The 27589-nt window shown below is 38.9% G+C and overlaps 1 long non-coding RNA gene across 3 annotated transcripts in view; it reads right to left on the bottom strand.

The window, feature by feature from the left end:
- Positions 1–27589, bottom strand: part of LOC124712542 — a 78904-nt gene that overhangs the window by 23006 nt on the left and 28309 nt on the right. For 2 of the 3 annotated variants that reach the window (XR_007005594.1, XR_007005596.1), the window contains exon 3: positions 8236–8382. The exons of the other annotated variant lie outside the window; for it this stretch is intronic. This is a non-coding gene — a long non-coding RNA (uncharacterized LOC124712542). The remainder of the gene's footprint in view (positions 1–8235; positions 8383–27589) is intronic. 3 annotated transcript variants of the gene reach the window in all.

A 27589-nucleotide genomic window follows, 5' to 3' on the forward strand; every position in this document is an offset into this window, starting at 1 on the left:
GTTCCATACACTTGATCACTATAGGATGCTGAGTACGAAGCTAGGCTACTACAGAAAGTGGACTGAAATTCCTGAAAGGATTGTGGTGTTTGAGCCAGCTATAGATATGTGGCTGACTGGTGAAATGTCACTTTCCAGTGACAATATATTATTTATGATAATAACATACACAAGTGGTAAAAGTAAAGTACATGAGGAAATCAAACTGTGCATCTTGATGACTTGAGTTCAGTGGAGTACTGCATGATATGGTGAAAACTTTAATTTTTAATGGACTTAGATCTTTATAGGTAATGATTACAAAACTTTTTAAATTATACTACTGGTAAACCAAAAATACTACTATCATAAACAATATGTCATATAAGGGCTGAACTGCAAATTGAACATGTATTGATATTGTTTGTCTGAAACTTATCTGGGTCTAGAGTATCAATGATTTGATTAAAACCACTTAAATTGAACAGAATCTTATAATGTCAACATGTGTTACTCTGTGCCCTAACCGTTCATGTAAGTGTATTTGCAATCAGATATGCAACATATTTCTGTGCCAAATTAAGTTTATTTTGTTTGATTAGGTTAGGCCTCTAATTAAATCAGCTATGATTCACATGCAGTGTGCTGTGAGAAAACCAAGAGCACCATATAAATGAGCAAGAAACTGTGCTAAGTTTTCATACGCAGTGTTTATGTATGTAGAAACATTTTCTTGTGTTTGCTTGTTTTAAAAGTTTTTCATGATAGCACCATATCATTTTTTTTTTCATATCCAGTGTAAAAAAATAGTCTCGAGTCCATATGGATGAGCCTTATTCATCTTCTCCAGAGCTAAGTTATTTTTAATGAATTTTTGTCAAGAACCTCTGAGGAAATAGTTTGAGGAAAGGCTTGATGTGGCAGACAGATTCTTTAAAAAAGTAACAATGCTAGTCGCAGCAGTCAACCTGCTGTAAATCTAAATGTATTTATTTATTCAGTTTCAGAGTCTGATACTTGCCCACAGGTAAAATGAATGCCATTCAATATCTCCTTTTGAGCTGAATAGAAACTGATGGGGAGGCTGAGATTTGGAATACAATGCTCCTACTGTTTCAGTGATGCAAAATATCAACCATCATTCCACTATTGCATCAAGAAAGACTTTCAGTCTTCAATGAACAGAAAAAAGGAAGTAACTGACCAGGGTGTCTGCTAAAAACCCAACCCTCCATTCACCCCAAATGATATTCTGCATATGCATGACTACTCTGAAATTCACACTTCAGTACTTGCCCAAAGCGTTCAGTTTACAACTTTCACACGCCATCTCTAATGTTTCACTATATAACAGTGCACGGGAAAATCGAACACTTAAATCTTTTCATGTGAGCTCTATTTTTCTTATTTTGGTACAATGATCATTTCTCCCTCTGTTGGTGGGTGTCATCTAAATATTTTCACACATTGGAGAGAATGTTGTAGATTGAAATTTTGTCAAAAGATCTCAAATCAGTGAAAAATGCCTTTGTTTTAATGATTGCCAAGCCAACTCGCACATTATATCCATGACACTCTTTCCCTATTTTGCAATAATACAAAAGGAGCCACTCTTCTTTGAACTTCCTTGATGTCCTCCGTCAATACCATCTGGTAAGGATCCTATACTGCACAGCAGTACTCTTAGCAGAGGATGAACAAGCGTAGTTAGGCAGTCTCCTTAGCAGAGCTGTTGCATCCTCTAAGTGCTCTGCAGAAAAAATGCAGTCTTTGGTTTGTTCCTCACAACATTATCTATGTGATTATTACAATTTAAGTCATTTGTAAGTACTTAGTTAAATTGACAGCCTTCAATTTTGTCTCTTTTATAGTGTAACCGAAATTTAACTGATTCCTTTTAGTAATCATGTCAATACTTTTTATTACTTAGGGCCAATTGCTAGTTTTTGCACTGTAGAGATATTTTGTCTCAACCATTCTGCACTTGATTTTGGTCTTCTGATGACTTTACTAGACACTAAATGACACTATCATCTGCAAACAGCCCAAGAGGGCTACTCGGATTGTCTCCTAAACTGCTTGTAAAAATTGGGAACAGCAGAGGGCCTATGAGACTTCCTTGGAGAACACCAGAAATCACCACTGTTTCACACTATGACCTGCCATCAGTTAATCTGAACTACAATCTTTCTGACACGAATTCACAAATCCAGTCACACAACAGAGACGATACTCCATAGGGACACAATTTGTTTAGACGCCACCTGTGAGGAACAGTATCAAAAGTCTATTGGAAATCTAGATATATGGAAACAACACTTGAGATTCCCTGTTGGTAGCATTCATTACTTTGTGAGAATAAAGACATAGTTGTGTTTATCAAGAACGGTATTTTCTGAATCTGTGCTCACTGTGTGTCAGCAGATTGTTTTCCTCACAGTAACCTTCAAATTCAGTATATGTTACAGAGTCCTACTGTAAATCTATGTCTGTGATATGGACCTGTAAGCCATTGGATTACTCCTTCCTTTCTTCAGTAATAGTGTGACCTACACAACTTTCCAATTTTTAGGAATGTATCTTTCGCGTTGTGAGCTATTTTACATGGTTGTTAAGTAAGGAGCTATTATATCAGCATACTCTGGAAGGAATCTTATTGCGATACAGTCTGGACCATAAAACTTATTAAATGATTTAAGTTGCTTCGTTACACCGAGGATATCTACTTCTAAGACACTCATGTTGGCAGCAGTTCTTAATTCGAATTCTAGAATATTAACCTCATCTTCTTTGGCAAAGAAATTTTGGAAAACTGTATTTAGTAACTTAGCTTTAGTGGTGCTTTCATCGGTAACATTACCATTGTTATCACAAAGTGAAAGTATTGATTGTATATTGTCATTGGTGAACTTAAAATGCGACTAGAATCTCTTTGGGTTTTCTACCAGATTTTAAAACTGAGTTTTGTTGTGGGAACTATTAACAGCATCTGCTACTGAAGTCTGGATGAAATTCAAAGAGTTTGTAAAAGTTGTCCAAACTTGTGGGTTTTATGAGTAAGGAAACTGATGTCTACATAGCAAGACATGGGTTCCAACAGCCCGTGCCCCTAATATGAATGACATGAAGTTACATCGGTTGACCTCTGTCTTTGTGGAAAACTGAGACTTTAGACATGAATCAGCATCATTAGTTGCTTATCTGATTCAGCAGACTATATGATTACAATTAATTATAGGTCTCATGACATACGAGCAGAAAATTAACCGGCAAATGAAGGAAATGAAAAAATGCAACCATGTAGAAATATTTGACAACTTCTAAAATGAGAATGTGTATTTTGGAGAAAACAGCTGTATATTGAAGTTAAATGACCCTACCCAACACTGGAAATAAGTCAAATTGATGAACAAAAATGTTGAGGGGTTGACACAACCAGCGCGCTCAGTTAATAAAAAGGGCATACCCAAAGCTGAGTTATGAACATCCCTGTCATTATCAAATCGGATTTTCTCGTCCAAAGTGTGGCCTACTGAAGGCCATAAACCACAAGCACCTCATACTGATGGGCCTTCTTGCCCAAAAATGGTCCCATGCTCAAACACAGTTGAGTGCCCATACATGGTTTACCAGTGCGTGGGAGCAGCCGCACTGATGGCTGATTGCAGTCCCCCACTGGAATCCCCTCCTGTTGCAAGAGAGGCAGGACTCTGTGTCTCTGCAGGGAGATCAGTGCATACATGGCAAATTCACATTGCGCCACAATAGTTAAACAGTAATGAAATCCTAAACTCAGATTGGAATGTATACCGCAGAGACAGGCTGGACAGTGAAGGGGGAGGCGTGTTTACAGTGATTAGAAGTGCAATAGTATCGAAGGAAATTGATGGAGATCCGAAATGTGAAATGATTTGGGTGAAGGTCACGGTTAGAGCAGGCTCAGACATGGTAATTGGATGCCTCTATTGGCCCCCTGGCTCAGCAGTTGTTGTGGCTGAGCACCTGAAGGATAATTTGGAAAATATTTTGAGTAGATTTCCCCACCATGTTATTGTTCTGGGTGGAGATTTTAATTTGCGGGATATAGACTGGGAGGCTCAAACGTTCATAACGGGTGGCAGGGACAAAGAATCCAGTGAAATTTCTTTAAGTGCTATATCTGAAAACTACCTTGAGCAGTTAAACAGAGAACTGACTTGTGGTGATAACATATTAGACCTTCTGGTGACAAACAGACCCGAACTACTTGAAACAATTAACGCAGAACAGGGAATCAGCGATCATAAAGCGGTTACGGCATCGATGATTACAGCCGTAAATAGAAATATTAAAAAAGGTAGGAAGATTTTTCTGTTTAGCAAAAGTGACAAAAAGCAGATTAAATTGTACCTGATGGCTCAACACAAAAGTTTTGTCTCAAGTACAGATAGTGTTGAGGATCAGCGGACAAAGTTCAAAACCATCGTACAATATGCATTAGATGAGTATTTGCCAAGCAAGATCGTAAGAGATGGAAAAGAGCCACCGTGATACAACAACCGAGTTAGAAAACTGCTGCGGAAGCAAAGGGAACTTCACAGCAAACATAAACATAGCCAAAGCCTTGCAGACAAACAAAAATTACGCGAAGCGAAATGTAGTGTGAGGAGGGCTATGGCGAGAGGCGTTCAATGAATTCGAAAGTAAAGTTCTATGTACTGACTTGGCAGAAAATCCTAAGAAATTTTTGTCTTATGTCAAAGCAGTAGGTGGATCAAAACAAAATGTCCAGACACTCTGTGACCAAACTGGTACTGAAACAGAGGATGACAGACTAAAGGCCAAAATACTAAATGTCTTTTTCCAAAGCTGTTTCACAGAGGAAGACTGCACTGTAGTTCCTTCTCTAGATTGTCATACAGATGACAAAATGGTAGATATAGAAATAGACGACAGAGGGATAGAGAAACAATTAGAATTGCTCAAAAGAGGAAAGGCCGCTGGACCTGATGGGATACCAGTTCGATTTTACACAGAGGACGTGAAGGAACTTGCCCCCCTTCTTGCAGCGGTGTACCGTAGGTCTCTAGAAGAGCGTAGCATTTTCAAGAAGGGACGTCGAACAGATGTGCAGAACTATAGACCTATATCTCTAACGTCGATCAGTTGTGGAATTTTGGAACACATATTTTGTTCGAGTATAATGACTTTTCTGGAGACTAGAAATCTACTCTGCAGGAATCAGCATGGGTTTCAAAAAAGACGGTCGTGTGAAACCCAGCTCACGCTATTCGTCCACGAGACTCAGAGGGCCATAGGCATGGGTTCACAGGTAGATGCCATGTTTCTTGACTTCCACAAGGCATTCGATACAGTTCCCCCCAGTCGTTTAATGAACAAAGTAAGAGCATATGGACTATCAGACCAATTGTGTGATTGGATTGAAGAGTTCCTAGATAACAGAACGCAGCATGTCATTCTCAATGGAGAGAAGTCTTCCGAAGTGAGAGTGATTTCAGGTGTGCCGCAGGGGAGTGTCATAGGACCGTTGGTATTCACAATATACAAAAATGACCTTATGGATGGCATTGGAAGTTCACTGAGGTTTTTTACAGATGATGCTGTGGTGTATCGAGAGGTTGTAACAAAGGAAAATTGTACTGAAATACAGGAGGATCTGCAGCGAATTGACGCATGGTGCAGGGAATGGCAATTGAATCTCTCAATGTAGACAAGTGTAATGTCCTGCGAATACATAGAAAGATAGATCCCTTAGCATTTAGCTATAAAATAGCAGGTCAGCAACTGGAAGCAGTTAATTCCATAAATTATCTGGGAGTATCCATTAGGAGTGATTTAAAATGGAATGATCATATAAAATTGATCGTCGGTAAAGCAGATGCCAGACTGAGATTCATTGGAAGAATCCCAAGGAAATGCAATCCGAAAACAAAGGAAGTAGGTTACAGTACGCTTGTTCACCCACTGCTTGAATACTGCTCAGCAGTGTGGGATCCATACCAGATAGGGTTGATAGAAGAGATAGAGAAGATACAAGCAATTTCAAAGACTTATCAACACAGTAATGGCAAAAAGGTGCAACAATCAAATGATCTTACAAAACATAGAGGAGCAGGCATTAACTGCCAAAGTTTTACGTGTAGTCCATAGAGTTTCTACAACACTAGCATACTAGATTACACTCAAGACAAGTCTGTGAAATTTAGCAGCATTTACAGTTTTCTATGTGCAAAAATATTTGTAAGGTTCTTGTAAGAAGTCTGTATGTTGTTTCTTGAAACCAGCTGCCACATGCATGGACAGATGACGGATTTTAATTTAGGATGCATGAGAGTGTATCATTCCCATCCCAATGTTTTTGTTGTAATCGAATGGAAAGGAAGGCAGATCAGAGTTTAATGGCCTGTCAACAGTGAGGTCATTGGAGAAGGAGCACAAGCTTGGACCACGAAATGATGGCAAGGAAATTAGCCAAGTCCTTTTCAAAGGAACCATCCCGGCATTTCCTGGAGCAATTTAGGGAAATGAGAGAGAGCCTAAACCTGGATGGCCGAAGGAAATTTGGACCGTCATCCTCCAGAATGCAAGTCCAATGTGCTAATCACGGCACCACCTCATTTGGCGCTGCCAACATTTATAGTTTAATATATGATATGATACAAGATACATGTATACAGTATGACCTGCAGATGCTAAATTGTGTATGAAGTATTTTGATTAAAGGATTTACAAAAGAAACGTAAAACAAGAATAGGGACTGTAAAAAAAGCTAAGACATGTAGTTCGCTCACAAAGGCGTCAGGCCCTCTCATGAAAAAAGGATCCCATGTGCATTGACAAGTGAGTGCACTATACAGAGGTGACAGGCAAGAATGTGGTGTAGCCAGTGCCTGGGAGCAGCCGTGCTGGGAATATGATGTCACTAATGGCTCGATGTAGTCCCCAGTGCCAGCTACTCCTCTTGCCAGACAGAGAGGACTCTACGTTTCTGTAATGAGATCAGTGCACGTAGTGGGACTTCACTCTGTGCCTAGTAGCTATCCTGGGAAAGCTAGTGTCTAAGCTGTGTTAACCAGAAGTTTCAATAATCAACTACTCCATAAAACATTGCAGCTATCAGTTGTGTTTAACTATTTACGTGGGACACTAGATAAGATGCAAAACTTGAAAAGAGTTATTGGACACTCAGTTCATTGCTTCCCAAAACAGATGGTAGGATAACATTGAGACAAATTTGTGTTCTTGTTCTGAATACAGAATGGAATCTGTCAAAATGTTGCTCACAGCAACAGGTATGTCACAGACACCACAAACCGGCATATCTCATTCATGCTGGAAAGGGTCATGTGCTATGGGACGCTGCATAATGTTAGTTCCATTCCATTCTCTTAGACAGATTGGAAAGATGTCCACTATTGCCTAGTAACAAGTCTTCCCCTGGCGCATCTCGCTGGTTTGTATGCCCTATCATTCGTTCTTGCGCTAGCATAAAAGTGTTCTTCTGAGGTACGATATGGTAGCATGTAATCTGTCTGGTTGCTGAAAAATAACTGAAATACATGATGTGGAACATCATATTTGTTGTACTCTGTCAAATTCAAATACAATGTTAATTATTTTAAAAGCCATGAGAGAATAGCCATGGGGGTTATTAATGCCATCTCTGGATTTGGACGCTCATCTCCATCATGCCTAAGTTTGTGTGGTGTCTGTTTGACTGAATTTGAAAGGGTCTAGTTCCTGCTCCATAATCTATGAAGGCATGTCCAGCTGATATTCAAGAAACTAGATTAAATACAAATAACTGATGGAACGTCATATTATAAGCGTGTTGGAACTTTCAAAGAGTAGAGAGTGATGGCTTGCCAGCTCTGGTACTTAATGCTAACAGTATGGCTAGTTCTTCAAGCACGTGTATCTCACCAAATGCCCCATCATAGATTCTATGTAACGTTGTTAGATATGGTCTATGTTGATCCAGAGTCACACAGTGGTGGTACACCTGGGGTTGAAGAAAGGCTGTACAAAGCAATAAAAGGGAAAACATGATTGTACCCCTTGTCTTGCCACAGAGGAATTCAATACACTCAGAACCTTAATTTTTTTTAAGAATTTTAAGTTTATTAACTAGCTTGGTTTCTCATAAAAGGTGGGACTGAGGAATAGCTCTTATACTCTGAAACTGAGAACGGTGTCTCCCAGACTCATATCCTGTACATTATAAAGATGACGCATATGGTTAAAATTCATACACACCTATTCTTAGTGGAGAACTAAAACCCTCTAGCTTTCGTCACCACAGTCTTTTGTCTCCTCAGCTTGAATTATATTTGATAGGTAGTGCCTGAAAGAGAGGAGCCAGGGGGGAGGATTCTTCAGTTTTCCACAACTATATGGCAATATCTGCAAAACAGAAATCAGAGTTTTCTATTACATATTGTTTTATAAAATCCGGAAAAATTCATGGTGTTAAAGCCATCACCATCTAATGGTTTCTGCTGCAGTCTTTTATTGAATTTTGAAACACTGATGAACGCAATTTTTCTTACTGATAAAATCTGCGATGCCATACAAGGGTGATGTTCTTGAGGACAATATTATGGAAATGGAAGAGGATGTAGATGAAGAGGAAATGGGAGATATGATACTATGTGAAGAATTTGACAGAGCACTGAAAGACCTAAATCAAAACAAGGCCCTGGGAACAGACAACATTCCATTAGAACTACTGATAGCCTTGGGAGAGCCACCCCTGACAAACCTCTACCATCTGGTAAGCAACATGTATGAGACAGGCGAAATAACTTCAGACTTCAAGAAGAATATAATAATTCCAATCTCAAAGAAAGCAGTTATTGACAGATGTGAAAATTACTGAACTATCCGTTTAATAAGCCATGGCTGCAAAATACTAACATGAATTCTTTACAGATGAATGGAGAAACTGGTAGAAGCCATACTGTTGGAACACGTGGGGCAATACTGACCCTACAACTTATCTCAGAAAATAGATTAAGGAAAGGCAAACCTACATTTCTGACATTTGTAGGCTGAGGGAAAGCTTTTGACAATGTTGACTGGAATAGTCTCTTTCAAATTATGAAGGTGGCAGGGGTAAAACACAGGGAGCAAAAGGCTATTTACAATTTTTACAGAAACTAGATGGCAGTTGTAAGAGTCGAGGGGCATGAAATGGAAGCAGTGGTTGGGAAGGGAAGTGAGACAGGGTTGTAGCATATCCCTGATGTTATTCAATCTGTATACTGAGCAAGCAGTAGAGGAAACAAATGAAAAATTTGGAGTAGGAATTAAAATCTATGGAGAAGAAATAAAAACTCTGAGTTTCACCGATGATACTGTAATTCTGTCAGAGACAGCAAAGGATCTGGAAGAGCAGCTGAACAGAATGGACAGTGCCTTGAAAGGAGGACATAAAATGAACATCAACAAAGGCAAAACGAGGATAATGGAATGTAATCGAATTAAATCGGGTGATGCTGAGGGAATTATATTAGGAAATGAGACCCTTAAAGTAGTAAATGAGTTTTACTATTTGGGGAGCAAAGTAACTGATGATAGTCAAGGTGGGGAGGATATAAAATGTAGACTGGCAATGGAAAGGAAAGTGTTTCTGAAGAAGAGAAATTTGTTAACATTGAGTATAGATTTAAGTGTCAGGAAATCGTTTCTGAACGTATTTGTATGGAGTGTGGCCCTGCATGGAAGTGAAATGTGGATGATAAATAGTTTAGACAAGAAGAGAATAGAAGCTTTAAAAAGGTGGTGCTATAGAAGAATGCTGAAGATTAGTTGGGTAGATCACATAACTAATGAGGAGGTATTGGGGGAGAAGAGAAATTTGTGACAAGAACTTGAGTAGAAGAATGGATCAGTTGGTAGGACGTATTCTGAGGCATCAAGGGATCACGAATTTAGTATTGGAGAGCAGCGTGGAGGGTAAGAATCATAGAGGGAGACCAAGAGATGAATACACTAAACAGATTCAGAAGGATGTAGGTTGCAGTACATACTGGGAGATGAAGAAGCTTGCACAAGATAGAGAAGCATGGAGAGCTGCATCAAACTAGTCTCTCGATTGAAGACCACAACAACAACATTACTCTTGTTCCCCATGTAATTAAAGTGAACTGACGGCTGGTTTTCCCATGGAAAGTTCTGAATCATGTGGGCAGTGTGAGTGGATAATGAGGAACATGTGCTGCCATCATTTAGCACTGCCACAGATCGGGATGCGCACACCGTCTGTTATGACTGGTTCAGTCACATTAGGAAAATGTTCAGCAGTATGATGCAGATAGTATAATAGAATTCTTCTTCAGTCTACAAGATTCACTGTGCCTGTACCTATGTTTCGTCACAGTTATGATGCAGAGACAATTCTTCCTGTTGTGTTTCTTATATAATTTTACACCGTATCGTCATGAATGAAGGGTCAAAAACCTCATTAAGTGAGAGTTTTTTGTACTTAGCGGACGACAACTATGAATACTAAGTGGATGCACCATACAGAAACTTTTTATGTTTACTGCTGTACTTTCTCCCCTCCCAGTTTTAATCCCACAGGATGCTACATTTCTGAGTAACCAGGATTTACTGTGAAGGCAATGAAAATTGTCTGGACTAGAGTCTGGATTAAAATATATTTTGTAACTTCTTTGCTTCTGCATCTTTTTGAAATAATCTTTCATGTCTGTGATTTCTGTTAAAGTGTTTAGTTTCACTGTTGTAACACATTACAAAATTGAAGGCATCCACATCACGACTTATGGTACAGGTCTGCAAGCGCTTAGCATGTTGGTATCATTGGGAAAAACTGCAAACACACATATCATTCTTTCACCTTTTTGACAGTCTGTGAAAATTATTCCACTTGTGTGAGAAACAGTTTCTGACGAATCAAGTCCTTGGTAAGATTTCAGTATGGCTTAAGTGAAATAGTACAATAGTTTGACAGACTGTTATGTGATGATCTTACGTTGGTATTCACTCTCATGCCCAGCATGTATTATGTCTGATCACTGGGACTGTTGTAAGTCTTCTAATCATCCACGTTTCCTACTGATGTACACCATACAACTGTGACAGCCCTTTGATGCTATGTGGCGTGTAGAATGTACAGAGCTTAATATGGAAACACTGCGAGGTATGCATATTTGAACACAAATGCAGATTGTAGTAAAGCCTGCAGACTGCAATACTGTATTTGATCACGAACTGCACCTGTGCAATATCCTCCATTCGTTACAAGATTCACAGTCTGGTGCATTATGTCAGAGCTAACTAAATTCAAATGTGGTAACATTGTTGGTGCTGTTATGTTGGGTACTTCCATAACCAAAGGAGGTGAAGTGTTTGGTGTTTCGAGAGGCACCGTATCGAAGATATTTTGTACCGAATACAGGGAAAGTAAAAAAACGCCTTCTGCTAAGTCACAATATGGACATAAGTGTGTGTTGAGTGATCATGATGTGTGGTCTTTGAAGGGGATTTTGAAGAAAAGTAAGAGGATGACAGCTGCAAAGTCAGTGCAAAACTGAATGTCACTCTCACGAACTCTGACAGCATAAAAACAACATGATGGAAGTTACATAAGCAGGGAATTGGAGGGCAAGCTAGAATTTCAAAACCACTCATAAGTGATGCAAATGCCCGTAGCATGAACATTTGGTGTCAAAGACATAATACCTGGATTATGGAGCAACGGATAAATGTCATTTTGTCTGGTGACTCAGATTTCACATTCTTTCCAACTTGGCTGAGTTTACTTCCCAAGAGTGAACATGATGGGCATATGGTGATGATATGAGCAGCCGTATTATGGTATTTCAAGAGCCCTATAATTACTTTGCAAGGTCTCGTTACTGTCATGGATTATGTGACCAGTTTGGCTGATCAGGTCCAAAAAATGTTCAAATGTGTGTGAAATCTTATGGGACTTAACTGCTAAGGTCATCAGTCCCTAAGCTTACACACTGCTTAACCTAAATTATCCTACAGACAAACACACACACCCATGCCCGAGGGAGGACTTGAACCTCTGCCGGAACCAGCCGCAAGATCCATGACTGTAGCGCCTTAGACCGCACAACTAATCTCGTTCAGCTGATCAGGTCCATCATATGGTAAAATGAGTGATGCTGTGTTGCAAGACAACAGCGCCCCTGCTCTCACTGTTTGTGTAGTCCAGGACCGGTTTTATGAGCATGAGAATGAAACTTCTCTTGCCACCAAAGCCACCAGATCTCAGTATTATTGAGGCTTTGGGGTCGATTTTTGAGAGAAGGAAGTTTGGTTGCTATCCACAGCTATAACGATTTCCTGAATTTGCCACAATTTTGCAGGAAGGATGATATAATATTTCCTTGATACCCATACAGGACCTGTGTTTGTCCATTGCAAGATGAATGGAAATTTCTTTCGAATGCCACCAGTTTTCTGACACTGGTGTGGTAATGTGTTGTATTTTCAGTATTTTCATATTTTTGTTCACCTCTGTACAGTACAGAAAGTCTTGATGTAAATTTTCTTGACCAAAATAAATGTTAATTACCACGATGTTTTTATTACAATGTATTCATACATTGACTTGAAAATGGTACTTCCTGCAGAAAGTAGTCTACAAAAATGCATTGTTAACTGAAAGCAACTTCTGGCGGTAACATGTATTTCTAGGAATAGATTAGTGCAGTGGAGAATGCTTTACAAAAAGAAATAAAAGGTTTTGTATTAAAAGGTGGTGACTGAGCCTGTCCACTACTGATATTCAAAGATATCAGGACCGCGTCGCTTGGTAACGTTTACCCCAGCGGCCTTCTAGGCGGTGGCGAGGCATGTGATGAGGCTTTAAAGTCCTGTATGTGCATTGGCTCGTGGTCTTGGCACCTCCACGGAATGCAAAGGTGAGTTAGTCTTGTGGGACAGCGAGGAAACTGTTCACATGTGAAGCTGACACACGGTGATACCTCCAACGAAAGCTCGGCAGCAGCATTTATGGTAGATGTTCACAAGGTCATCTGCATGTGACGTGGAGTTCAAGCAGTACTTTCGAGTTTAAACTGAGCATTGTCTGGAAGGTGTTATGCTTGCCAGCTCAACTAATTCACCATCAAGATAATGAGCAGGTGTGCGCGCGCACGCTTGAATGAGCTGCTGTAACGTCCCCACAGAAAATACCCTCTACCACGCACCAATTAATCATTGTCAATCAAACCATCCACATTCATTCACTTTGGAAAAGTATCTGATCTGATTTTCTCGTAACATATGCGGCGACAGCTAGACGACGCCAAAGTATTTTCTAGCGCGTTTATTCTTTGAAATAACAGAATGCATATATGCATTCTCCATGGTTGTTAGAGTGGTAACTAGGACAGCTTCTGGAGTAGGAATTCAGGGATTGACGTATTTCTGAGAGATACATATTCTGATTTTCTTCTCGCTAAATCGAGAGAATTAACTTGTGTGCCACTAGCGGTTTGTTTGAATAGAAAGAGAGTGTAAACGGAAAATAATGAAGATGAGGAATCACCGGAGATCTGGACATGTAATGGAGATGGATTTAATACACAATTTCCTTCATAAATAAGGTTTGTGACTTTTTGTTCCGGAGTGAATGAACGAATGAGTTTTTTTCTGAACCATTTGATGATCACGTTGGCCCTGTAATTAGTGGGGAAGTTTCAGCTGTGTCGAAGAGAGCCTGCAATCACTGAGTCCGTGTTAAATCGTCCAAAAAGGCTTCGTACACATCTGGAATTCGCAATCTTTCGTAAAAGGAACAAATTGTCCACACGATTGATTCTCCCGACTGAATACAGTGTTTAACAGTAATAATAAATGTAAAGATCTTTTACAGCAAGCCAGCCGCTGATTACCAAGACGAAGGACTCCACCAAAGATTCTATTTGGCTGATTTCACGTAATAAAATATTATAATAAAAACTGTAGATAGATAAAGGAGAGAAAGAGAGAGAGCGAATGAAAATAGAGATAATATTAATAATCCTCCATTAGTATAACTTTTCGGCTGTCGTATCACGGATCAGCCAAGACACGGGAGGCCCTTACATTACTGTATAGATTTATGTGTGAAGGTGAAAGGGTCTTAAAGACAACAGATTACACGTCTATACAGACAAGACATTACACAAAGTTAGCGGCTAACTGCGTTCATCATCTATTCATAGAGGAAGAGACAACTTAATATTATTAGCTTGTTAAAATGGCCAATCCGTGACAGGACACGTTTTTGGACGTTGCTAAAATAATTTTGTTCTCTGTTTCATGTCAACTACGACGAGCTAACCTAACTGATGCTTGGAAAAGAGAGGAAAGACTTGCAGGTGATATAATTGGATCTACAAATAAATCCGAAAGACAGGACGCTGGGCGCAGAGAAAAGGCCAGATTTATATTTTTATTATTATAGCTTGCTAGTATAGTTGAAGTATACGCTTTTTTCTTTAGTATTATTGGATTTTTGAACATTGATTAACTCTGTTCATGTTAGATGTATTTTCATTGACCTGTCCCAGTTGCATTTATCTGTATATGTACATTAAGAAGGTAGACACAGAAGTACTTATGTGTGAACGGAGTTACATATAGTGACAGTAGAAGGGAGTTACATATAGTGACTGTAGAATATTTATATGGTTTTAACTAGGGCAATGTTTAGGATGAGTCAAGCACAGCAAAGCAGCACGCAACAGCCTTCAGCTGTTAGCACTGATAATAATGATGTAGTAAGAAGTGTTGTAGGACCGATGGCTACAGATAGCGCAATAGAATGCCCTGTAGACACGGCTGGAGGTGTAACAGCAAGTACACAGCAGGGATTAGATCCATTGGTAATTATCATGAGACAGATGCAGATGATAACCGAGAGCATGAATACTTTGAAAACCGATATTAACGCGAAATTAGCCTCAGTTACTGAAGGGCAGGAAAATCTGAAAACCGACATTAATGCGAAATTGGCCTCAGTTACGGAAGGGCAAAATGATTTGAATACGAAATTAGCCTCAGTTACTGAAGGGAAAAATGATTTGAATATGAAATTAGCCTCAGTTACTGAAGGGCAGGAAAATCTGAAAACAGATATTAAAGCACAATTAGTGACAGTCATTCAAACACAAGAAGAAATGAAATTAGTCCAGACTGAGATTAAGCGGCAGTTACAAGACAGTTTTTCCGAATTAGAGCAGCGGATAGAGGCGAAGACTAAGGAACTCAAAGATCAGGCCGAAGAGACGGAACGAAAATTAACTGCACAATTAGAATTGGTGAAAGTACAATGTGAGGAATCTACTCACCGCGTACGTGTCGAAATGAAGGAGTATGTGGCTATTAAGATAGATACTGTACGGGAACAAGTGGAAATGGTTCCGCAATTAATACAAAAGCAAGACGCCATGTCATGTGCAATTGCACAACTTCCTGAATTGGCACGTACACAGGCTAACCTAAAGGAAAGCGTTGAACATCTGACAGAGCGTCAAGAAGTTATAGACCACCAAATTAACGTATTAACGGGTAAATTATCCGAAATCACATTAGAAAACAAAAGGCTAATGTGTGAAAACGTTGAGCAAAATGTTAAGGCAGCATTCCAGAGTGTATCTGGCAAACAGGAAGAGAATTTGCTTGCGAAAGGACTTGAGGAGGTGCGACACCAGTTAGGTGCTGATTTGGAGCATTGGAAACAAACGATAGAAGAGTCGATGCGCGCTTCACAACAAAGCTCAGAACAAATGAATACAGGGCAGCAGCAGAAGTTGGCAGCGACTATAGAGCCCGTTACTACCCATTCGCACACAATACCAACTTGTGGAAGTAATTCAAACATTAAATTGCCACAAGCTGGCTGTTCACGTGAAGTCTTATCTAACGGAGATTACGAAAGTCTTTGCCATGCCGAAGAAAAAATGATAAAGCATCGGCAATTCCAGATTTTTAACCCTGACAAAAGGGGGGTCCATCCAATTGTTTTTATTCGAAGTTTCAGAGGCGTGTTACCCAGAAATTGGTCGGAGTGGCAGAAGATCAGTTTTGTTACAGGATATATACAAGGTTCGGGGCAATCTGGGCCTCGGACATGACTTCTGTTTGCTCGACATATGACGATTTTGAGAAGGCGTTTTTAGCAAAGTTCTGGTCAGAAGGGGTACAGGAGCGCCTAAGGCAGGAGGTGCTCTACCCAGAGCCTTTCTCCTTTTTGAAAGGAAGCCTTAGAAAGTATTTCGAAAAATATATAAATAAAACAAGATACTGGGACAGACCTATGCCTTTGCCAGACATAATAAACATACTTAAGGCAAGACTACCAACTAGCATCCGGAATCAATTGATTTATGGCAACGACAAAGACTTGGAGTTGTTCCTCACGACGTTAGACCATATAGATATTATCGAAGAGAACAACCAGAAAGCCCATAATAACAGATTCCAATATAGGGAGATAGAACCTCCGCCAAACGGTAGGCAAGGTGGAAGTATGTGTTATGCCAATGGCGATCAATCGACACTTAGAAGGAATGAACAGAGATTGTTAAGTAATGGAGAAACCCCTCAAAATCTCAATAGTAATCCCAGCAATGGTCTTGTGAGGGGCCATTCAAGGAACAACAGGAACGGGAAAAGATACAATCCCGTGTGGGGGAACGAAAGAAATTTCAGACCCCAAGCTTGGAATAATAACGATAATAGGAAGTGGAATCAACCAGGAGGAACGAATTCAAATAGCCAACATCAGTGGGGACGGACATCTATGAATCAACCGGTAATTACCGAAGTGACGGATGATGTCAACCAGCAGACAAATCAAAATCCAACAAACTTGTAAGGACCCACTCGTGCCCCGGAGGAGTGGTCAACAATTGGTTGAGGGGTAACAGGATATGTGTACCCATGTTAACGTATAATGATGGATGATTACTGGCAGATGAACTGACCGAGGACTTAGAACCACAAGATGAGGATAAGGAACAGGTGGCAGTAGCCGAAGTGCAAGTCATTATGGAGACCGTACCCATAGTGGCGGTTTTAGACACAGCTGCAACCACAAATGTTATTTTGGAGGCACTGTTCAACAGGATCAGAAATATAAGACGAGTACCAATTTTTCCAGTTCAAAATTGCAGAATAATAGGCGCCATTGGGGCTCGATCGGCTAATGTAAAGGTGCAGTCACTACTTGGTGTGGAAGTCGGAAATGTAGCAATATTAAGCACATTCCTTGTTGTGAAAAATTTGGTGGTAGATTGCATTATCGGAGTCGACAGCCTACGTCAATACGGATGCAGAATAGATTTTAAAACAGGAAAAATTTGGTTGAATGTTAATAAACAAGAAATTGAGAAACAAAAGCCTTACGAGAAAATATAATTGTGGGATCAGTGTGCAAGTAATGAGGACGGCCCAAAATTCGAAAGAGCATGTAATTAATGAGTTCCAAGTCAAAGAATATTTCGGTCAAGTAGTGTTTGAAAAGTCAAATGAATCCGACTGCATTATCGAAGATCAGAAGAAGCAGCTCAATGAATTATTATTAACATATGAAAACGTTTTTGATGAAAGGCCAGGAGTTATTAAGGGATACATATGCCGTCTCTACGTTAAGCCGCACGAAACGTATTGTAGAACTTTCTATCCTGTTCCCTGGAGGTTAAAGGCTCAAGTTCAAAAGGAAATAGATCACATGTTGAAATGGGGTTTGATCGAACCCTCTACAAGCCCATACTGCTCCCCATTGTTAGTCGTGCCAAAAGCAAATGGGACGGTTAGACTGGTACTCGATGCCAGAGAAATAAATAAAATCATAATTCCAGTGAGAACACATCCGGAAAACATAGATGAACTTATACAATGGTTCCAGGATGCTCAATATTTGATGAGCATTGATTTGCAGAGCTCTTATTGGCAAGTCAAGCTGGATGAGTCATCAAGGAAGTATACGGCTTTCATTTATTCCGGAAGAAGTTATCAATTTACTGTAGTTCCTTTCGGACTCAACATTAGTGCCGGAATCTTTATAGCAGCTCTAGATTATGCACTAGGCCCAGAACTCAGAAGCAGGATAACAGTGTTTGTTGATGATTTGCTTATTGCATCGAAAACTTGGGAGGAGCATATTACCTTACTGAACCGAGTGTTGGACGTGTTCAAAACCATGGGAATAACTGCTAACCTACAGAAATCCCATTTTGCAGTAAACAGAATCAAGTTCCTGGGGCATATAATTGACGCAAAGGGAATTTTACCAACCAAGGAGAAGCTAATTGCGATTAGTAAGTTTCCAACACCCAGGAATAGGAGGCAATTAAAAGGGTTTATGGGCCTTGCCTCATTTTTTAGAAGATTCATAACAAATCAGGCGATGAATGCAGCGGCTCTAAATAATCTGTTGAAGAAGGATGTGCCCTGGCTCTGGGCATTAGAGTGTCAAGAAGCATTCAAAGAGATAGAGAAGCAATTAGTAAATGCACCGCTTTTGTACCATCCGGACATGCAAGAAGAATTTTACTTGTCAACAGATTTTTCGAATGTGGGTATTGGAGCGTGCCTTTTCCAAGTACGCAAGATAAATGGAAAACTCACCTTCTGTCCTATTACGTTTGCTAGTTGTGTTTTGTCCAACTATGAACGAACTTACACGACGACAGAATTAGAGGCTCTTGCGGTCATCTGGGGATTTAAAAAATTTCATTGATATCTATATGGGTCAAAGACTATCGTATATTGTGATCATCAATCATTAATGTTTTTACAAACGTGTAAACTGTTACACCCCAGACTGGCTAGATGGACTCTCGCTCTGCAACAATAGCAATTTAAGATCGTGCATGTCTCAGGACAGCAAAACATTATTGCTGATGCTCTATCAAGGTCACCACAGGGTTTGACCAAAGAGATTGAAGTAAATAATAACTCAGAATTCCCTGTATTGCTGCTGCAGGAAAATCCATATAAGATGTACTATGTCAATTTGTGTGCGCATATGGCACAGTTACAGAAAAGAGATGCTCAATGGGGAAGTGTCATTCAAAGGTTACAACAGCAACCTTCGGATCAGATGGCAAATTATTACAAGCTGGTAAATGGCGTATTATTTTTCCGCTGTGGAAGGCCAAACAAAGTCCGATGGTGTGTTTGTATACCTGAGGCGCAAATAGAGAAACTTGTATGGCTCACCCATTTAACCTGGGGACATTTCGGTGCGACAAAATGTGCAAACAAGATAAGTGTGTACTGTTATTTTCCCAGCATAAAGCGCAGAGTGGATGAGGTCTTGAAGAAATGCATAATCTGTCAAAAAGCAAAGCCGGATTCAAAAGGGAGTAAGCACCCATTATGCTCTATATTAGTCCGAGAACCAAAAGAATTAATTTCGTGCGATCTGTGTGGACCGTTACCTACTTCAAGAGGAGGTGTTAGATATGTGTTGGCATTTCTCGATGTGTGTACGAAATACGTAAAGCTTTACCCGATAAAGGCGGCTACAGTAATTGTATTAAGATTGATAAGGGATTATCTTCCACGTGTTGGTATACCTAAGGCGATAATGACAGACAATGCTAAGATATTCACGGGACTCCGATGGAAACAGGCTTTGTCTCAAGTCGGTGTGAAACACATACTAACATCATTTTACCACCCACAAGGCAATTTGGTTGAGAGAATTTTTAGAGAGTTCAATCGATTTATGAGAACCTATTGCCATAATAAGCAGACTGCGTGGGCAAATTATGTGGAAGAATTTGAACAGATATACAACAACATGCCCCACTCCTCCACTGGATATACACCTCATGAATTGATGTTTGAGGCAAAAGAAGAAAACTTCTGGACTGAACATATGCCCAAAACTCAGGAAACTGAGATGCCTTGGGAAGAAAAAATAAGGCAAGCCATCATAAATATGACACAAAAGGCTGATCAGAGAAAACAACAATATGACAAATTAATAAAAAGGGTACAGGCGTACCACGTCGGAGAGAAGGTACTAGTCAAAAGACATACCAAATCATCCTTAATTAAGAAGAGTATAAATAAATGGGAGTTATTATATACTGGCCCATACATCATTCTACAAATTCCGAACCCTGGGGCTTATCTGTTAGCATACCCGGGATATAACAAAATTAAAGGGTTATTTTCCCATAACGACTTGAAAAAATTTAATGAAGATTAGAAGATAGGGAGGAATGGTGTTGCGAGTGACAGAGATGAACGCTCGAAAAAACATAAAAATAAACTGTGTGTGTTTAGTGTTAGAAAACTTTAAACTGAAATAATTAATCAGTGAGACAGATTGTAGAAATAGTGACTGAGTATTACTATCGAGTGCTGCAAAGAAGACAGTGGAGATAGGCTTCACCTGTGTTTGGGTAAACATGGAACTTTAGCATTGCTAATGTCATCAAGATTTATAAAGGATCTGAATGACCTTCAAGAAGAAAGAAATGTTTTCCAAAAATGACGCTGCATATTCAAAAGAGGTTCCCAGTGAATGTTCATATATAATTTCAAGTGCACGCTTGGATGTGTAAACGTGTGAAGTGATGCGTTTAGGCAGTGGATCACGAGTGAAGGTTAATGCCGAAAAGATAATTTCCCGCGCAAAACAATTGACGCCGGCGCGAGAGTTAGAATCGATATAGACGACACAGATATGCTTCGTAAGAGACTCGCATCAAACGCGAGGGGAAACTGATTGATGTTGAACTTCAAAAAAGTGTCATAATTAGACGTTAAGAGTTCTTGATTTATTGTTGAATGTCAAAAGAAAGTAATATTCATAGAATTAGTAGTTATTTAATGGGTCTTATTCACTTTGGAATTTTGTTTGAAAATCCATTTCCATATATGTGCATGTATGAATGCCGGATGAATTAGAGAATAAATGAAAGAAGAGAATCCACATTCCTCACTACTAATAACTTTTACATTACAGCAATCAAGCGGAGAAATATAGGTATTTAGGATAAAATTTTTATGAGTATAGATAAATGATATGACTTTTCAAGGAAATGATGGATTATGTCTTTGTATAAAATGAACCACACTTTCCATTATTCGATGATTTGAATCCAAAATCTACTGCAAGTTGCATGAATCCTTTAAATTACGAAGAACAAATCATTGACAGAAATGTGTCAGAATTTTTGGACTTACAAGCACAAATGGTGATGCGAAGTCCAAAAGAAAATTCAAACTAGAGTAATTATTATGATGTTTTCGGCAACAGCATTAGTCAATGGATAAATGGAAACTTTAAGTCAATGGCTAAATTCCTTGCAGTACATCGTAAGAAAAAGGATGCATGAAGCCATAGGGATTTTGTTTTCAAAAAGGAGAATCTTGGACGGTGGAACCTAACCAGTTCTTTTACAGGAAGAGTTTCCCTTTCGGTCATTGCTAATTCTTTTGGAATGATTGTTGCATGTGAAATCTGGTATCCCTGTTCCTTCTACTCTTCCCATTGTGGGCTGCGTAGAAGACAGACTACAAATGTGGATGTCGGGGACATGCAAGATCCGGGGGAGTTTCAGCATCGCAAGATATTGTCCTGGGAACAAGATTGTAAAATAAAGAAACTTGAGTTATTTATTGTAAATTTTTTTTGCTAGAGGCACAAATCACTCTTCTCCAAATCGTTATATAAATCGATCCCTATCTTTCCTTTAGAGATCAACTTCAAAATTATTTTTTCTCTTCTGTAGGCTTTCCTATCTTCTATGTATCGTAGGCTGGGCATCTAGGCTTAAGAGGTTTTCCAAGGTTTCCCTGCTTAAGAAAGTTCCCGAATGGGTAGACCCTGATAACAGTCTCATGAAAGATCATCTTCCTTGGTTGTGCACAGCAAACATAACACCTTGATGCACATAAAAGCAATACAGCCACGGTACCTGTCTCTTCATTTCTTCTGTTTCCAATGTTTATTTTCTTCGTCTGTCTTAAACATAATTAATCTTTTTCAGTCGGAGGACTGACACTCATCACTTCCGGGTTACCCACACTAATAGATAGCTCGCGAAGTGTGTTCGTTAAATCAAAATTAGGCTCACAAACTTCGCTCGCTGCGTGGGGCATTGTAACGTCCCCACAGAAAATACCCTCTACCACGCACCAATTAATCATTGTCAATCAAACCATCCACATTCATTCACTTTGGAAAAGTATCTGATCTGATTTTCTCGTAACAAATGCGGCGACAGCTAGACGACGCCAAAGTATTTTCTAGCGCGTTTATTCTTTGAAATAACAGAATGCATATATGCATTCTCCATGGTTGTTAGAGTGGTAACTAGGACAGCTTCTGGAGTAGGGATTCAGGGATTGACGTATTTCTGAGAGATACATATTCTGATTTTCTTCTCGCTAAATAGTCTTGTCTGTACTAATTTAATACATCGCAACCTGGCACTGGTTCCTTACCTTTCTTGGTGCAATCAGAATGTTAATATCATTGTGGGTTAGTTTGCTGTGTTATGAACCTTTAGAGCACAGATGAGAGGGAGAAAATCTCCTTGGTTGTAGGGTGGCTAGGTTACAGAAGATTGATAATTCTCGTGGATTTGGTAGAGATTTTTGCTGCAGAGGCAAGATATTACTCTTTTTTAACCAATTTATTGTTATAACGAACACATTTGCTCAGTGAGGTGTTGGACCAAAACCACTTATCAGAGTGTCAGATGCTTTCAATAATTATTAGAAAGGATCTCTCTCAGAGACAAGTGTTTGGTTGTCACTCAGTCTGCTAACTGCTGGCCACTCGGTCTAACTAATCAATCAACACTGGGAACTACATCACTAGTACTTACAAGCCATTTCACCCACTGTACAAGTGACAGGTACCAAGCAATAACTTGTTCCTGGTATTTGATGAAATTCCACTAGTCTAACTTTTTGGGACAGAGAGAGAGAGGGAGAGAGAGTGTCTCTGTTCAGCACTATTCCAATGAATGTTGTACAGCACTACTTAGCTTATATTTGCTGTGTGTTCACCAGAGTCTGGCACCATCTTATCTTACACTAGATGAAGTGTTTACAGCTCCATTGGGTGCTGGTGCAGAGCATCCCTGCCCCCTGAATGCTCTGTACTGACACTGAGAACCTCCCTACTCACTGCTGCAGGACTCTTTTATAATGTTATTAATTGACTCTGATTGCACACAGCTCTCTTTAATTTCTTTCTGGATCATTCCTTTGAAACCTTCCCATGACATGTGATCTCCTTAGTTCTTGACTGTCTCTCTATATCGTACGCGAGGTTCTTCCATTACGTGTTGTGGAAAGTTCTGTATGATTCCATTGACAATGACCCCCTGCACCGTTGGTAAGATGTCAAGTATTCTGCTTGTTCACGTGTTTGACCAGCCTCAAAAAAGGAAATAGTGTGCAGCTCCTTTGTGGAGTATTATTTGCTCTCGATATACCATTCAGCTCTCCTCTATGATGCACGCAGGCTGTCTTGCATACGGTATCCAGCTCACTTCTCTTGTTATGATCTGACATGTAATATAATTTATTAAACTCTTCTAAGGTCATCACAAATAGCTTGTATTACATTATTATTATTATAGTGTACACCAATAACCACTAAGTGATACCAAATTAAGAAGTATTATTGGAAACCATTTTCAAGTCAAAATCTATTTTAAATAGAGCCTATTGGCAGTTAAAATGTATTTCCATTTTCAAGACAGGGAAAATTGTTATGAAATCAGAGGGACTCAGCTAGTTTACAAATATTTTGTGTTTCATTGTTGAAAAACTTCTTCTGTTTCAGTTTACTATATAGTGTACGACTGACCAAGTATGGCTTCACTGCCTACACATTATGTAACTAGTTTCAAAATTACACTGAATTTTACGAGCAATGAAAGTATGTAACTGAATAATTAAAATACACTCCAAATAGCTTAAATGTATTTCACAGCCCTTAATGTGCAGATCTTGTAATACTGGCAAATGCTGCTCAAACATAGCCTCATGTCTCACTCCAACAAAAACTGTAGAAAATGACGGAAACTGCTGATAGTGCTTCCTACTGTGTATACCTTCACATGATTCACATGATGAGTCACAGTCACCGACCAGTCAGGTGTACTATCCTTCAGCTACAACTCTCTTCCCTCCTTGTATTGTCTATAATGTTGATATAGTAAGTGACAAAAGGTGAAGAGATTTGTGATACAAATTGCACCATGGCATCAGGATTGTCAGAACAAAAATCACTAGGCACATTGCTTCCAACGTAGCTGTGTAGTGTCACAGGCCAATCATGATATAAGGGAGATAGCCACACACATATGTGGAGTGCAGCTCAACTGAACTTCAGAGCACCAGGCAGATAACTAGTCCCAGGAGACATTATGTTAACACTGTGTGATACTGCCTCTAGACTTGATAATGTCCTCAATTCAGCACAGAAGAGAGTCAACAAGTTTTCTCAGTTACGCCATGTCCAGGTGAAACCCCTGACGGATTAGGTTCCATAGAGTCAAGGGTATGCAGGGATATTGATCCCTTCGTTTCACCTTTTTTATCCAGCCAGCCCCAGGCATTGTCAGTGGTACTAAGATTGAGTTATTTAGCTTTCACCTGGACACGCCGTAAGTGAAAAAACTTGTTGACTCTTTTCCGTGCTGAATTGGGGACATTATCAAGCCTAGAAGCGGTATCACAAAGTGCAACAGTGCCTCCTCTAATTATTCTTTACATATTATTGAACTTATTGATATATGATTATGAACTTTATTCATTTTATAGTGTTGTAACATTTCTGCCGGTGTGTACCCGGTTTGGTTTGGATACATGGGTCAGTCCACACATTGTAAGCATAAGCCCTAATATTTTTCATTATTTTCTCTTCTCATGAGCCAACATATCCTTACATACTCTGGTTTATGTACCTGATTAATTTTGTGCTATACTCCTACTTGTGATCAAGTATATTCTTCTGGGCAGTACCCATCATTGAGAATTTTTGAGCTGGCTCACTCATCATACATTTAGACTCCGAAATTTTTTCTTCTCTTTTGATGATTTTGAAGGTGTAACTTCATAGATGTAAACTTGCAATTTTTAATTCTAGTACATCAAGTTGTTTCTGCACTTATTTCTATATTTTAGTGTTGCAATGTTGCAGTTTTGACTTTGTTTAATTTGTTATGGAACAGAATGTTCCATAGGTCTGAAAATCTGAATGCTATGTCCTTACATAAGTATAGATTGTGACGTGCATAGTAGATATTTTTGTTATGTTTTGCGCAACTTCATGTGAATTTTGCCCACAATTTTGGAAACTGTTGCCATATGTTAATTTTACCATTTCACTACTCAGGTTTCACACTTATTTGGACTATAGACAAATTGTATGCAACAAGAACTCTGTTTATTGTAAGCAGAAATTTGTCAGATGCCTTTTGCAGTTTTTTGTAAGCTAACCTATACTTGTGTTCATAGGGAAGTGATGATCATTCAACCTTAAATTTTCTTGTAATTTCAGAATTTAACTTTGAGAATCTGTATTCTACCTTTTGGCATTATTTTGTGCACCATTTGGCAAACCTTACAGTAGGTCACAAAATATTGTAAACACATTATTTCCATATTATATGAGGGGGATGTTGTAATGGCAACTACTGCTGTAGATATACTTTTCCTCAACAGTAGTTGTTGATTGAAGTTTTATTTTTTGAGTTTTGGACAGGTCAATAATGTCTCAGCTGCTTTTCTGAAAACTTCCATATAATTTTATACACAGTAGCATACCATATGTTATAGTTCAAGATAAAATTTAAGAAAAGGAATTACTTAACAAAATATTTTAGTTTTGATGTTATAACCTGTAAGTACAGTTAAAATTATTTTCTTTGAAACATGTGAAATTACGAATTATTGGCACACTTAAAATTTGTATTATTAATTACACAATCCTGTACTGTTTAGTATGTTTATTTCTGGATTCATTTATGATATAATAATTGAAATTAATAATGTAACAGAAACTAATAGAAATTCATTTGATAAGAAAAACTGTAAGCCCTTAAGAATATTTTTATTTCCACTCAGTGTGAGAGTCCTAAATATGTCTCTGAGGTGCGGTCAGATGTATTTTTGCATGAACAATGTAATTCCAGCTTTGTTAACATGAAAAATAAAAATACTGTATGGTATACTAAAATATGAGAAAATATATTTGCATAAAAAAGCAGCAACAACAATCTTCAGATTTATTTAATTCAAACAAACCTTGAGGACCTGATGTGATTTTTTCAGTTTCAACAATCAGAACCCTAGACAAGAACAACTGGAGCCAACTCAACATGACAAGCTAAGTAAACTAGAAAGTTTATTGTAAGTTTTGCTCCTCTCAAACCATCATAAAAGACTTTGATGGACATTGTTTAATGTGGAAAATAAATTGGAATCAGGAAGGAGGCAGGGGGGGAGATTAAAGGCTCCCCATGCTACTCTATCCTGTGCAAGTATCTTGATCTCTAAGTAACTGCTGCAACCTACATCCTTCTATCCTTCTGAATCTGCTTAGTATATTCATCTCTTGGGCTCCCTATATGATTTTTACCCTCCACACTTCCCTTCAATACTACATTGAGGAGACCTTGATGCCTTAGAACAAGTCCTACCAACTGATCCCTTCTCCTAGTCAAGTTGTGCCACAAATTCCTCTTATCCTCAATTCTATTCAGTACCTCTTCATTAGTTACACGATCTACCCATCTAACCTTCAGCATTTTTCTGTAGCACTACATTTTGAAAGCTTCTATTCTCATCTTGTATAAACTATTTATTGCCCATGTTTCACTTCCATACACGGCTACACCCCATACAAATACTTTCAGAAAGGACTTCCTCACTCTTATATCTATACCAAATTTCTCTTCTTCAGAAACGCTTTCCTTGCCATGTCCAGTCTACATTTTATATCCTCTCTACTTTGATCGTCCTCAGTTATTTTGCTTCACAAATAGCAAAACTCATCTAATACTTTAAGTGGCTCATTTCTTTATTCAATTCCCTCAGCATCACCTGATTTAATTCAACTACATTCCATTATCCTCATTTTGTTATTGCTGATGTTCATCTTACATTCTCCTTTCAAGACACTGTCCATTTTGTTCAAATGCTCTTCCAGATCCTTTTCTGTCTGTGACAGAATTACAGTGTCATTGGTAAACGTCAAAGATTTTATTTCTTCTCCGTGGATTTTAATTCCTACTCTGAATTTTTCTTTAGTTTTCTTCACTGCTTGCTCAATTACAGACTGAATAACATGAGGGATGGGCTACAACCCTCTCTCACTCCCTTCTCTACCACTATTTTGTTTTCATGCTCCTCAACTCTTATAACTGCCATCTGGTTCCTGAACAAATTGTAAATAGCCATTTGATCCCTGTATTTCACCCCTGCCACCTTCAGAATTTGAAAGGGAGTATATTTCATCAACATTGTCAAAAGCTTTCTCCAATTTAGCAAATGCTAGAAATGTAGGTTTGCTTTCCTTAGCTTATGTTCTAAAGTATGTCATAGGGTCAGTATTGCCTTGTGTGTTCCAACATTT

This window comes from Schistocerca piceifrons, chromosome 8 (assembly GCF_021461385.2).
Source record: "Schistocerca piceifrons isolate TAMUIC-IGC-003096 chromosome 8, iqSchPice1.1, whole genome shotgun sequence".
Lineage (NCBI taxonomy): Eukaryota > Metazoa > Arthropoda > Insecta > Orthoptera > Acrididae > Schistocerca > Schistocerca piceifrons.